The sequence below is a fragment of the Gigantopelta aegis genome, chromosome 1 (genome assembly GCF_016097555.1).
Source record: "Gigantopelta aegis isolate Gae_Host chromosome 1, Gae_host_genome, whole genome shotgun sequence".
In the NCBI taxonomy this organism is placed as follows: Eukaryota; Metazoa; Mollusca; class Gastropoda; order Neomphalida; family Peltospiridae; genus Gigantopelta; species Gigantopelta aegis.
This window is the reverse complement of record NC_054699.1, coordinates 42,336,843-42,351,842: the sequence shown is the minus strand read 5'-3', so window position 1 is coordinate 42,351,842 and position 15,000 is coordinate 42,336,843. Positions and strand designations below refer to the sequence as shown.

Below are 15,000 nucleotides of genomic sequence, written 5' to 3'. Positions count from 1 at the left end.
CCGCAAGGCTCAATGGGTAGGTGTAAACCACTTGCACCGACCAGTGATCCATAACTGGTTCAACAAAGGCCATGGTTTGTGCTATCCTGCCTGTGGGAAGCGCAAATAAAAGATCCCTTGCTGCCTGTCGTAAAAAAGAGTAGCCTATGTGGCGACAGCGGGTTTCCTCTAAAAACAGTGTCAGAATGACCATATGTTTGACGTCCAATAGCCGATGATAAGATTAAAAATCAATGTGCTCTAGCGGCGTCGTTAAATAAAACAAACTTTACTTTTTACTCTATCTAGTGCCTCGTGTATAGGAGGACAGCCACTCCCGAGGAGGTCTTTTACTAGAGATTTCATCCTTCTTGCATTGCCACAAAGAGGACTGCTACTCCCAGACTTTTGTTTACAAGAGAAAACCTAGCATAAGACAGAGCTCATTGGGATAAGTACAGCTGTGATGACATGTACTCATGAATCACTGTCAAAACAGTGATGATATCAGGTGTTTGTGAAAGCTGAGCATATCCTGCCCCGCCGGTGGCGTCCGTCCTGAGTACTGCCACCACAACTGTCAAGGGTAGTCGCTTTGCGGGTAGTGCAATTGCGTCAAAAGGGATACGATGTTTCGGCACGTAACTATAAGGATTTTTTTTTTTTTTTAAACTCGTATAAAAACATATTATTAAGTTTTATACTGTCTATCACATATTTTTCTTTTATAAACAAAACAAAAAAAACACAACAAAAAAGAGAGAAAAACAAAAGCTGTTTAAATATACTACTCAAAAGAATTTAAGGGTCAGACGATATTTTCGACATTATTTTCTGAATGTCAGTTATATTAGCTAGACCATAATGTCACGCATGGTATTGTTCCATTTTGACGAAAGTGGGTCTAAGCAACCCATAAATTAATTAAAATCCACTGTCATTGACACTGTCGACTAGTTCTAATGGCGAAAACATGCTTACATTTGCACGTAAATTAGGGCGAAAGCGAAAGGTCTGCTAAGTGCCCATAACTTGCTTTTTCACAAAGCGCTTCATTTGCACGCTTTGCACGTGTATTCCATGTTCCCAATGCTGAATTTCCGTATAATTGGAGCTTGCGTTCGTGTACGGTGCACACTCCAAATTCGACAATGGTACGACTTCAACTGACTATCGAAGATCGAGGAAGGGCTATTGCTTGGCTTCAGGATGGCAATACGCAAAGAAATGTTGCTCTGAGACTTGGTGTCATTCAGAGTGTCGTTGGCCGACTGTGGCAACGGTACCAAGCAACGAATTCTGTTCGAAATCGTCCACGTTCGGGAAGACCCCGAAGCACTACAAATAGAGAGGACCGCTACATCACCAATATGGCTCTACGTCAACGCACAACCACTGCACGCCGATTACGTGACAGTCTGCGGACTGCGACTGGAACTCGAGTGTCTGATCAAACCATACGCAATCGTCTGTGAGCCAATAATCTACGCTGCCGTCGCCAGGCTGTTCGACCACCACTCCTACCACGTCACAGAACGGCCAGACGTCACTGGTGCAGGCTTCATCTGCGGTGGCAACGTGTTCAGTGGGGTCGAGTGATGATCACTGATGAGTCCAGGTTTAGTCTCCAGTTCAACGACGGTCGGGTTCGTGTCTACAGACGTCCTGGGGAGCGCTTCGCTGACGTTAACGTTAGACAACGTCACCGGTTCGGTGGTGGCAGCGTCATGGTGTGGGGCGGCATCTCTATCCACCACAGGACCCCCCTCTATGTGGTGGATGGCAATCTGAATGGAATCCGCTATCTGAATGAGATTATCCGGCCGTTGGTTCTCCCAGGCCTTCAGCAGATTGGCGGCGGGGAAGTTCTGCAGGACGACAATGTCAGACCCCATCGCGCCAGGGTGGTAACGGACTTTCTCAGACAACAAGGTATCGCCAGGATGGATTGGTCAGCATATTCGCCTGACTTGGCCCCAATAGAGCACGCCTGGGACGAATTAGGCAGGAGAGTTCGGGATAACCATGCCCCTCCGGCCAACCTTCATGATCTGGGTCAACTTCTTATGGCAGAGTGGCAGGCCATTCCCCAAGAGTTCTTCAGACGTCTGATCAACAGCATGAGGCAACGATGTGTCGAGTGTATTCGCGCCAGGGGTGGATTCACATTCTATTAAAGGAATGTTCTAATGTGTAAAATCCATGTTTGACAACCTTCAACTTTGACAGCATGTCATGTGACTTTCTTGTATACAGTGACGTTTATTTGTGGTTTTTTGTAAATATGGAACAATAAATATAAAATTTGGTGTAGTTTACATCATCAATCTAATACACTCTGAAACTTATTTGGTTATAAATTTTTGACCCTTAAATTCTTTTGAGAAGTATATAATTAAAAAACCCGGTTTTTGGGGTGTTATTATTATTTAACTTCTTTACGTTAAATATTCTTTTTTTTTTGATACAGGTAAGAAGGCAATTAATGAAACAGTCAATGTAAAACATCTGCACGAGATGTTCTGCTTTAAGTTTCAGCAACTACAGACCTCTGAGAATTGAAAATCTGCGTGACCGATTTATCGGTTACGCAGAAATAAATCCACGTAACCCATTTCCTTTTTGCATAACCTGTTATATCCAAATAAATGGTGATCCAAATTTCGCGCGAACAAAACAAATTAGGTTATATAAAATTAGATTCGCACAAGCAACGCGCGAACGAAACGGTCGTTCTCGTAATTTCCAGAGGCCTGAACTAGCTAGTAACAATTCAGATAAAACTGTCCTCCTTAGCTGTTCCAGCATTTGGTCTTCATCCCTGTATTATAAATGAGATTTAATACTTGTTTATGCTTATATCCAGACCAGGATTCTTTCTCGCACGCTGTTCTTCGATCTAGATTGACTGTCTGTCTGCCTGTCTATCCGTATGTCTGTCTATCTGTCTGTCTGTCTGTCTACCTGTATATCTGTCTGTCTGTCTGTCTGCCTGCCTGTCTGTGTGTCTCTCTGTCTTTCTGTCCAAGACAGTGGGTTAGAAATTAGTTGAGAGTAAGAGAGAAGTCGGTGTAGCAACCTTAATCCTTGACCCTGTGTGTGGGATACGGTTCTGGGATATGAACCCAGTACCTACCAGCCTTAAGGCCGATCGACAAACCACTACGCCACCTATGCAATACAAAGGGAGGTAATTTTAGAAGTGTTTTGTATTTCTTTAAACATACACACATTAGTCTATGTTGCAAAACCGATCGCCTGATGTGCTAGTGTTTCAGGATCGAATCACCTCAGTGGATCCGTTCAACTGAAAGGGCTTTTTTTTCGTTCCAATCAGTGCACCACAACTGGTCAAAGTCCGTGGTATGTGCTTTCCCGTCTATGGGAAAATGCATATAAAAGATCCCGTGCTGCATTAGGAAAAAAATGTAGCGGCTTTCCTCTGTTGACTACGAGTCAGAATTACCAAATGTTTGACACCCAATAGCCGATGATTAATTAATCAATGTGCTCTAGTGGTGTCGTTAAACAAAACAAACTTTAAAATTTAACTAAACCGGAAAAACAATGTTTCGCTTTCACCCACAAATGAAAACATTATTCTAGTAAACAAACCACCCCTCCTCCATAAAAGAACCTTCAAAACCACCAAACAACCCCCCCCCCCCAAGAAAAAAGAAGAAAAGACCCCCCCCCCCCCCCCAAAGTTCGTCACCTGGAATTTGAGATATTACCGATTCGAGGGATCCAAAAAGGGAAGTAACTCACTACATGCTATTGCATTCAGTTTGAGAAGCAGAAATCAACTTTATTTTTAATACCATAATTTATGGCAGTTATCCCTCTTTCAACATTGCATAACCTAACAATTAAAATGTCTTCTGATACAATAAGTAAAGAAAATGAAAACTCCTTTAATGGAGGGTCGGGACGTAGCTCCCCTCGGGATCGATCCCCGTCGGTGGACTCATTTGGGCTATTTCTCGTTCTAGCCAGTGCACCACGAATGGTATATCAAAGCCGTGGTATGTGCTATCCTGTGCGTGGGATGGTGCATATAGCAGATCCCTTGCTACTAATGGAAAAATTTAGAGGGTTTCCTCTCTAAGACTATCTAAGTTCGTCTACAAAAAAAGGAAACAAATCTATATATATTAAACACACAATTAATAAACACAAACAGCGACGGGAAAACTGTACATTGATACCAGAGCACAATATTTCCCAATCACAGGCAATCTGATTTTGGTTCTCGTGATTTTTACCTGTTGGTTTTTTTTCTGTAAATAATTTCAGAAAAGTAATAGTTTTTTGAAAATATAAAAAACCCACCCCAAAACCCAAAACCAATTTGTGTGTGCAATTTAGAAAACAAGTGGCTCCAAAATAAATAACTTGTAGTAAATTCCATAGTTCCCTGTGGGAAGGACTATAGGTAACCAATTATTCGGTTACGTGACGTATATTTGTCCAGCCCCATCATTCACCTAATGTACAATTCACGGTGATGGACGTTACTTTCAGAGAGGTCAGAGGTCATCCCATCCGGCCTCATTGCTACAGTTGTACTCCCAGTAACTGTGACAATAGACAATTTTATAAGCAAAATAATAATTCGGGAGAAATCCTCCTATTTAGGCGAAAACGAAAACCCAACAATTTCAGCAAGTTCCTGTCAAACACTTAAAAACTTCAATACATCACAATTAAAAAAAACGACAACTGACCAGCAGTGTCCTTGACTAAGTAAACACAGTTTCTATTGGTTAAACACAGTTTCTATTGGTTAAACAAAATTTGAGCAACCAAGGAAACTAACTGTTACAACATTCACGAGTATCAGCTAACACACTACTTGTAACCGTTACATAATCCTATATTGGACAGAACTCAGAGCTTGTGTTCATCACACTATATTTGATAAATATCAACTTTTATGTGTTACACTTTAAACAAAATGTATATTTTTTTGGTGTGTGTGTGTGGGAGGGGTGGGGTGGGGATGGGGGGTGTTTATGGGGACGGGGGTGGGTATGGGGGTTGCTGTCGGGGGGGGGGGGATTTCACGCGGGGCGCATTGATGACATCATACTGGACCGATTGACAGTTTTATTAAACCCCCACCCTTGCTACTACGGACACATCACTCCATAATTTGTGTCTAGAACTTACTCGAAATAAACATTTTGAGTACTATTAGCACTGCGTTACAACTCGCTTAGTAACTGTAATTCAGAACTGGTATTTTATTTAAAGAGTTCTTAAACACCATACGGCATATTTTTTTCAGTACTGAAAACAGTTTTGATTACTGGTCATCCTGGTGTTTGAAATGCCATAAAAAATCTCTCTCTTTCTATCAGTCTAAACCAAATATATATATATATATATATATATATATATATATATATATATATATATATAAATATATGTATATATGTACACAAATTTGATAATAACTGGTACTGAGTTTGTTATTCTATTTATTACCTGAACTATTTTTTCTCTAAAATCTTTATTTTCGATACACATGCACGTACATGTATAGAAACGATATAAACCACTTTACGCACTGTTCTGAGTATTGCTATAACTTTATTTAATCACGTTCACAGATAATTTTCAAAAACAAAAGTTAACACCAAAAAAACAAACAGCCGGAAACACAAACTCTTTAAACTACATGACGTCACTGTGTGTGTTTGCCAAATCATGATGACGTTATATTTAGTACCGACAAGGTCATTGGTTTATAAGCGTCAACTCACCAATAGTATTGTTCGTTAGACCAATGAATGATAATTTCTCACTGAGAAATCTTTTTTTTTCATTTTCCCCGTTATTAGTGCCTGCTGGGGTAATATATATATATATATATATATATATATATATATATATATATATATATATATATATATATATATATATATATATATATATATATATATATATCTACACACACATTTTATAAATTATTTAAACGTTCTATATTTTGTAGTTTAATTATGAATACTTTCCAATCCTCTGTCTGTATTCTGTATATTTTTTGTGTATCTTTGTAATTTATATACATTTATGTACACCCACCATCTTGTTACAATTATATTGACTGCTGTGTGTATATATCCTCCAGGCACGGCGGAACGAGGGGTACTGTGGGGGGAGGCTATAACCCACAAATTATTCTGAATCAAAAATATTATTGGTTTTAAAATTTAAGGCAAAGATGAATTTTACTTATAGAATGCAGGACATTGCATTTCCGAATATCTTGTTTTCAGATTGTTACGGGGGAGCATACCCTCAAGAAACTTTGCTTTGCGTTCTCGATCTCAGTCAGCCCCCTCACCCCCACCCCCCACCCCCATGTATACTGGCTTCCACCGTAACTGTCCTCATATGCCGTAGACTACGGCCGGAGTGTAAATAAAGTTCAGTTCAGGGAAAGCCGAGCTTCCTTTCTTTTCTTTTAAATTATTTTCGTGCTTGTATCCAATTAAGGTTCAAGCACGCTGTCCTGGGCACATACCTCAGCTATCTAGACTGTCTGTCCAGGACAGTGGGTTAGTTGTTAGTGAGAGAGAAGATTTTGTAGTGGTCCTACACCTACCCATTGTGTCGTTGGGTGCGAGCCGGTACCGGGCATCGAACCCTGTACTTACCAGCCTTATGTCCGATGGCCTAACCACGACACCACCGAGACTGGTCGACTGAGCTAAATTCCGCCAAGAAACTCAAAAGTGACAAATCACCATCAACCAACATAAGCATTAGTTAACATTTCACCCTCGGGATAAACTTTGTAAAGTAGCTACACACAAGCCTCCATCTCTATAACGTAATACTTCACCCTCGGGATCAACTATATTTAAATCAGCGATACACAAATTGACATATCTCTAATATTTCTCCCTGGGGGTACACCATTTACATGAGAAATACACAAACCTACATCTTAATAACAGAGTTATCTCCCCTCAGAGGATGGTTGAAAATCGGTAATGGAGATAATGGCGAACACGCAATGCGTGATGAGAATTTGGGGCGAACGTCCGTGCACCACCATCCTCTCCACCCCCGCATCTAAATTTATTTTCTTGACCTGCTGTATAGAATAACGCATATAACCTGAAACTAAAATATAGGGATTTCGTTTTCTTCTCCAGACAATATGCCCTGTGATAAAAAGTCCTTGGCTCCGCTATGTCGTGGTTTAATCATGATGCGTTTCTATTGCGTGACCTTGAAGGTTTTTCTTTATTGTTTGAATGTTTGTGTCTGCCATTGATTGTCTTACTGACTTGATTTTGAAACCGTTTCACATATTTTGTGTTAAACTTTGTTTTTATTCATTCATTCATTCATTCATTCATTCATTCATTCATTCGTTCATTCAACCAATCAGTTAAACAAGAAAGAAAGAAAGAATTGTTTTATTTAACGACGTACTCAACACATTTTTTATTTACGGTTATATGGCATCAGACATATGGTTAAGGACCACACAGATATTGAGAGAAGAAACCTGCTGTCGCTACTTCATGGGCTACTCTTTTCGATTAGCAGCAAGGGATCTTGTATATGCACCATCCTACAGACATGGTAGTACATACCACGGCCTTTGATATGCCAGTCGTGGTGCATTGACTGGAACGAGAAATAGCCCAATGGACCCACCGACGGGAATCAATCCAAGACCGACGGCGCATCGAGCGAGCGCTTTACCACTGGTCAGGTCAGGTCATAGGGTTTTACGTGCACATTCAGAACAAGCTGTTGTAGCGTACGCCTGTCATGGGCATGACAGGATTACCACTGGGCTACGACCCGCCCTTATAAACTTTAAAGAAAGCCACTTTTGTAATAAGATTTAGAGCACTTAAACTGCAGTACTGTGATAGCTTTGGTTTGAACAGGTATATTATGCTATTTATGTTGATAAATATAATTTGTTATCAATATGTTTTTGTTTGACTCCCAATAGTTAATACATTTTTCATGGTGTTGTTTCAGTAAACCCAATTCATCCATTATTATTATTATTTTATTTTTAAAAAAATGTTTTTACCGGCTCCAACCCAGAGCGAGTTCTTAAGGGCTCAATGGGTAGATATAAGGCCACTACACTCTTCTTTTATCACGAACCACTAACCACTAACCAACTAACAACTAACCCACAGACAGACAGCCCAGATGGCTGAGTTGTATGACCAGGACAGCATACATGAACCTTAATTGGATATAAGCACGAAAATAAGTTGAAAAGAAATGAAATGACAATTTTTTTCTTGATTGATTCATCCATCCTTTTCATTCATTCATTCATTCAATCATTTATTCATCCATTCATCCATCAACCGTCCATTCATTCATTCACCCATCCATCCATCCATTCATTCATCCAACCATTCATTCACCCATCGATCCTTCAATTCAATCATTCATACAACCATTCGTTCATTCATCCATTCACTCATCCATGCATTCATCTGTCCACTCACACATCCTTCCATTCATTAATTCATTCATCCATTCATTCACCCATCCATACATCAACTCAATCGCTCACTCACTCACTCACTCACTCACTCATCCCTCCCTTCCTCCCTCCCTTCCTTCATTCGTCCATGTGCCTGCCTGACTCGGTGCCACGGTAATAGCGAGATGAAAGCATCATGCGCCGTTCAGCGATATACAAATGTATCGCCGGACGTCCATTTGCCACATGTAGATGTCTTCTTTCAAGTATGGCCGCCATACTGACGAGACTAATGACTAGAAGAGGGCTTTATGCTCACACGCATTCGCTCTTTTGCAGCAGGAAGCTCACCTAATCAGACGAGCTCACTTAAAAGGAATAGTGTTCTATAGAGCACGATACAGGAATAGCAAAAAAAAAAAAAAAAAAAAAATGCCGACCTCGATAGGCGCTGTCTCGGGGTGGGAGTGGGGGGGGGGGGGGGGTAGACGTGGGAAGGGGTCGGGGGGAGGGGATGCTCACTCTCTATTACCGATTTTTAAAACTCATTTTAAAGTACTTATCCTTGAGCGCAAGTGTTATTATATATATAAAAAAATTATTGTCAGGTCAGGTCAGGTCAGAGAGTTTAACGTGCACATTCAGAGCAAGTTGTTGTAGTGCACGCCTGTCCTGGGCGTAGGTGTCGGCCTCAGCCGGTTCCTCCGTCCAGGAGGACAGGAATTTTATTATATTTGTTAACACGTATAAATAGTTTTGGACCGAGCCACCCCCAACCCCACCCCCCCAACCCTCCACCACTAAAAGTCCTAGATCCGTTTATGCTCAGAGGAGACTTGTTGTGGCTAACTTATCGGATGTAAAACTCCAACCCTGAATCAGTTTTAACGACGCAGTAAGGCCACTACCCCAACTTCTCTTTCACTAGCGAGTGAAAACAAACTCCAAAAACCCCCAAAAACAAAACAAAACAACCCTCCAAACTCAGATATACTAACTGAAGACTCGTGAACAAGTATACAGTTATATATAAATAATATCGTAAAACTTGAAATTCACATGATACATTTTTATCTCGATCAAAACGTGTATAAGTACAAGACAAACCAAAGAGATGTTTTGACAACGTTGTGATACGATGGTCATCCTTAATATAGGACATTTATTCAACAGTTTACCTCCCTCGAACTGATTCATAAAGACATTCTGATACACGGACACACCAGGCCTCCGGAAACTGCGAGAACGATCGTTTCGTTCGCGCATCGATCACGTAAATCTAATTTTACGTAACCAATATTTCGTTCGCGCATACAATTTAACACGTCTTTTACATAAACATAACGGGTTACGCAAAAAGGTGTTATATTAATTTGTTATCTTATTAATTTGTAGTGTTAAATCGTATTTTACACATGAGAAACACAAGACAAATATAATAGTGTAGTTTGTTTATGATATAATAGTTAAATAAACAAGTTATTTTTTCATCTATAATGTCCGTTATTGTAAAACAACAGTTTATTTATCGAATGGATGAGAGGAAAAGACTTCATCATATGCGGTCATGTGGGATAGAACAAAAGTACATCCCCAGTCGTGAACGTGAAAATTTTGACCCTGAGAGTCGGCAAACCTCGTCCTATAAACATTGAGAGAACGGGGGGGGGGGGGGGGGGAAAGAGAGATTTAAAGCGGTATATTTCAAAATGCCCAAAGGTGACATAATGTCATCCGCCGGAAATATGTTCTAGGGTATGTTGTTCGAGAAAAATCGCATTTCTCAGCCAAACTACTATAGTCCGTCCCAGAGAGAACATCTTTTTCATACTATGGAATTTACTACAAGTTATTTATTTCTGAGCCGATTAATTTGTAAATTGCACACAAAAATAATATATTTTTGTTATTTGCAAAACACGTTTACTTTTCTTTTAATGTCAAACCAAACTGAAATTATTACAAAATAAAAAGAACCCCCCCCCCAAAAAAAAAAAAAACCCCACACAGAAACCCTCCAACATTTTTATAAAGGATGGAACGGACTATAGGTAGAAATGTCAATCATCTTAGGTGTACTTTTTTTCTGTTCCGCATCGTTGCATACATATACTTATTGCCTCTTCAGGTTAAATGCTGTACCCCCGCCCACTTCTCCTACACCGACAGAATTTAGAATAAAATTCGGCAAATGCATAAGGTTTTCTAAAAAGTGAGTTTCCAACACAATCTAATTAACACAATCGTGACCCTGAGAAATAGTGGCAACGTATGCATTTACGTACGTACACAGGCTGGCAGCTTATCGTGTTAGATCAAACACAACTTAAAAAAAATAATAACACCTACATTCTGGACAAAGTCATCATCGACGGATAATATTCAGGCGCGGATCCACGGGTTTGTGAACGAAGAAGGAGGGTGGGGCGGGGGCGTCTGGTTTGGAAAGAGGTGTTTGAAAGATATTTATTTAGTTTTGAAATCGGCGGGAAATGGAGCGCGCGTCTCTCGGCACCCCCTCCCCCATTCATCCCCCAGATCCGCGCCGGTCATTAAAAAATACAGGCGATCTAATGAGCGTCATGTCCGAGTTTGTTCTTCCCTCCAACTGTATCACAATAGCAGAATTTGACACACTAGCTAGTCTACACATTATTAAAACTATTTTCTAGATATCCTCATAAATCTATGTTCTAGTTAAGTTGCTTCAATGAGAATAAATGTAGCAGTTATCTCCCCTGCTGTGATTTATTATTTAAAAAACAAAAACAAAAACAGAACAAGAAATCATCTGGGTTGTCCCCCTTACACGGAGTACGAAACACGTAGTTTATCTCCCCTGCGTTGAGAATAAATCAAATATATCACCTCCCAGCACAGATAAAATTTAAAATACTGCAGGTAATCCGCCTTGTTTTGGAATAAAACAAGCAGGTTGTCTCCCCTTCTCTTTGGTAGAAGGACACACTTGGAAGAGGTTCCTAGAATAAAGGCATATCTTTGCCTCAGTAATATTTACACGGTTTAACACAAAATAGGAATTCCTTGGAAATTATATATCCGTGTTTCCAGATCCGTTATCCGCTCTGCAGTAACTCTGCTGGCGACAACACAATATATAATTATATATATATATATATATATATATATATATATATATATATCCATCCATCTCTTCACGCATATTTATGTATAAACGCGGTGCATGGGGGTCACAGTACACGTGGCGAATTATCTCCCCGTTGTACATTACACTTGTGGCGACTTATCTCCGCTTTGTACACATGCTCATGGCGAATTATCTCCGCTTTGTACATACGTGCGTGGCGAATTATCTCCGCTTTGTACACATACTTGTGGCGAATTATCTCCCATTTGTACATACACTTGTGGCGAATTATCTCCCCTGTATATGGATATACACGCGTGGCGAATCCTCTTCTCCTCTTCTTCGTGTTCTTTTACCTGGCGAATTACCTCCCCTTTTTTTTAAACACATACACGTATCACTATGACATGCACAATGGAAACAGTATATATCACAAGAGACAGCATAATATAAATAGAACTATGGTCCACACGGCTGACACTATGTCCAGCCAATCGCTGTGTATTGTAATATAGTTCGCACCACCCACACGACGAGTGAACACGTGACTAAATCGACGAAGAAGAATACTCGGTGAGCGCGTAACCTCTGAGCCGTGGAAGTTGAGTTTGTCCTGCCAGTGACGTCAGAAGTGTGGTTCACGTGACAATGTGTGAGATTTATACTGTGGCAGTTGTCCGTGCGTGTGTCCATCTGTATGCTGCACAGTTTGTAACACGCGGGAGGTTGTCTGTAACACATTTCATTTTTCACAGACGACATGGCTGAAGCTGCAAAAAAATAAAAGATAAAAATAAAAATAAAAATAAAATAATAATAAAAATAATAAATTAATAATTTTGTACATGCATTCAAAAGCGTATGGGGGCGGGATGTAACCCAGTGGTAAAGCGTTCGCTTGATGCACGGTCGGTCTGGGATCGATTCCCGTGGGTGGGCCCATTGGGCTATTTCTAGCTCCAGCCAGTGCACCACGACTGGTATATCAAAGGCCGTGGTATGCGTTATCCTGTCAGTGGGATGGTGCATATAAAAGATCCCTTGCTGCTAATCGAAAAGCGTAGCCCATGAAGTGGCGACAGCGGGATTCCTTTCTCAATATCTGTGTGGTCCTTAACCATATGTCCGACACCATATAACCGTAAATAAAATGTGTTGAGTGCGTCGTTAAATAAAACATTTCCTTCCTTCCTTCAAGAGCGTGTGAAGAGCCAGGGTTTTGAGAGTCGCTAGTGCCCGCCCTCGCTGCACCGAAGCGAAGTTGTTTTTGTTTTTTCAATGTACCCATTTTAGGAAAATGTAGCGAGTTTCCTCCACTAACTTGACACCCAGTAACTGATAATTAATAAATCAATCTGATCTAGTGGTATCGTTAAAGAAAACAAACTTTACACCATAAACAAATATGATAGTGTCAGGGACGGGGTCCTGAGGGTACCACTACCTTATAGGCATGTCATGTCAAATGATTGCACACAATATCATATGCATGATATAGATATACAATTATAGTTTATTACAACTAGAGCACATTGATTAATTAATCATCGGCTATTGAATGTCAAACATTTCGCATTTCTGGCTCGTAGTCATCAAAGGAAACCCGCTACATTTTTTCATTAGCAGCAAGGGATCTTTTATGTGCACTTTCCCACAGACAGGATAGTACATACCACGACCTTCGACTAGTTGTGGTGCACTGGTTGGAACAAGAATACCCCAATCAGTCGAATGGTTAAAAAAAAAAAATTGTTTAAAGACACCACTAGAGCACATTGATTTATTGATCATCGTCCATTGGAAGGAAGGAAGGAAATGTTTTATTTAATGACGCGCTCAACACATTTTATTTACGATTATATGGCATCAGACATATGGTTAAGGACCACACAGATATTGAGAGAGGAAACCCGCTGTCGCCACTTCATGGGCTACTCTTTTCGATAAGCAGCAAGGGGTCTTTTATATGCACCATCCCACAGACAGGGTAGCACATACCACAGCCTTTGATATACCAGTCGTGCTGCACTGGCTGGAACGAGAAATAGCCCAATGAGCCCACTGACGGGGGTCGATCTCACACCAACCGCGCATCGAGCGAGCGCTGTACCACTGGGTCACGTCCCGCCTCTTCGTCCACTGGATCTAAACCCGACTGAGCTAAATCCAGGCTGGTAGGTACTGGGTTCGGATCCCAGTCGAGGCATGGGATTTTTAATCCAGATACCGACTCCAAACCCTGAGTGAGTGTTCCACAAGGCTCAATGGGTAGGTGTAAACCACTTGAACCGACCAGTGATCCATAACTAGTTCAACAAAGGCCATGGTTTGTGCTATCCTGCCTGTGGGAAGCGCAAATAAAAGATCCCTTGCTGCTAATCGGAAAGAGTAGCCCTTGTAGTGGCGACAGCGGGTTTTCTCTCAAAATCTGTGTGGTCCTTAACCATATGTCTGACGCCATATAACCGTAAATAAAATTTGTTGAGTGTGTCGTTAAATAAAACATTTCTTTTTTTCTTTCAAGCGCGTGTGTAGAGGTAGGGGATTGGGAGTCGAGCACACCCTCCCTCCCGTTGCACCAAACGAAGATGATGATGATAACTAGTTTAACGTGCCCATATACCACTAGAGTTTCGAACACGCCCATCCCGAGTCCGACCTCCGATAAGGTCGGTGGCCTGACTCGGGATGTTAATAGTAAAGTTAATAGAATAAAAATATAAAAAAAAAAAAAAAAAAAATTACAAGCCAAAAATAAAAAGAATTGACTGCTCGGTCGAATATTTATATAATTTGGAGCATTTTAGAAGGACAGTCCAAAAATAAATAAGACAAAGAAGAGAGGATCGGACTATTTAATAATATTTTTAAAAAAGAAAATCGACATGGAATTTCACAAGTAGGTATTACGAAGTTTCTTTTTTTAATGACACACCCTCCCCACTCAACAAAAACAAATTTGCTCGCCACAATTTAGACCACTCACTGCACAATATCTTGCACACGTGCCTGATATTTCAGTGGGAGTTATGATCATCATAAGCATACGAGACGGGGGAGGGGTAAGAGCCGGTGGGGGTGGTCGTGAAACTGTCTCCCAGTACTGGAGCAAATCCTTAAATTCGGGATAGAGATATTCGGGCAAAAAAGTCCTTTTTGTCATGTATTTTCATCATTCTTTCGTTTAATTTCGTGGAAAATCTACCTGCACCCCATCCCCTTACATAAATGGAAACCCTTACACTTATGGTGATCATGGTAGATAACACGGCCTGTGTCATGTTTGGGAATCTTTACTGAATGATGAAGGTTTAATGCCACATCAAATCAATTTAAGAATACTGTCAACTGAAACTTCATGTTCAGGCTTCGACGTGTTGTGAGGAGTATATTTTATCAATGCTCTGTGAGACTATGCAAAATAGATATTATA

The 15,000-nt window shown here is 40.5% G+C and overlaps 1 long non-coding RNA gene across 1 annotated transcript in view; it reads right to left on the bottom strand.

Moving 5' to 3' along the window:
* Nucleotides 1–11,192: 11,192 nt before the first annotated feature.
* LOC121375189 overlaps nt 11,193–15,000 on the bottom strand; it is a 5,918-nt gene continuing 2,110 nt past the window's right edge. The window contains exon 2 of the long non-coding RNA XR_005958284.1: nt 11,193–12,337. This is a non-coding gene — a long non-coding RNA (uncharacterized LOC121375189). The remainder of the gene's footprint in view (nt 12,338–15,000) is intronic.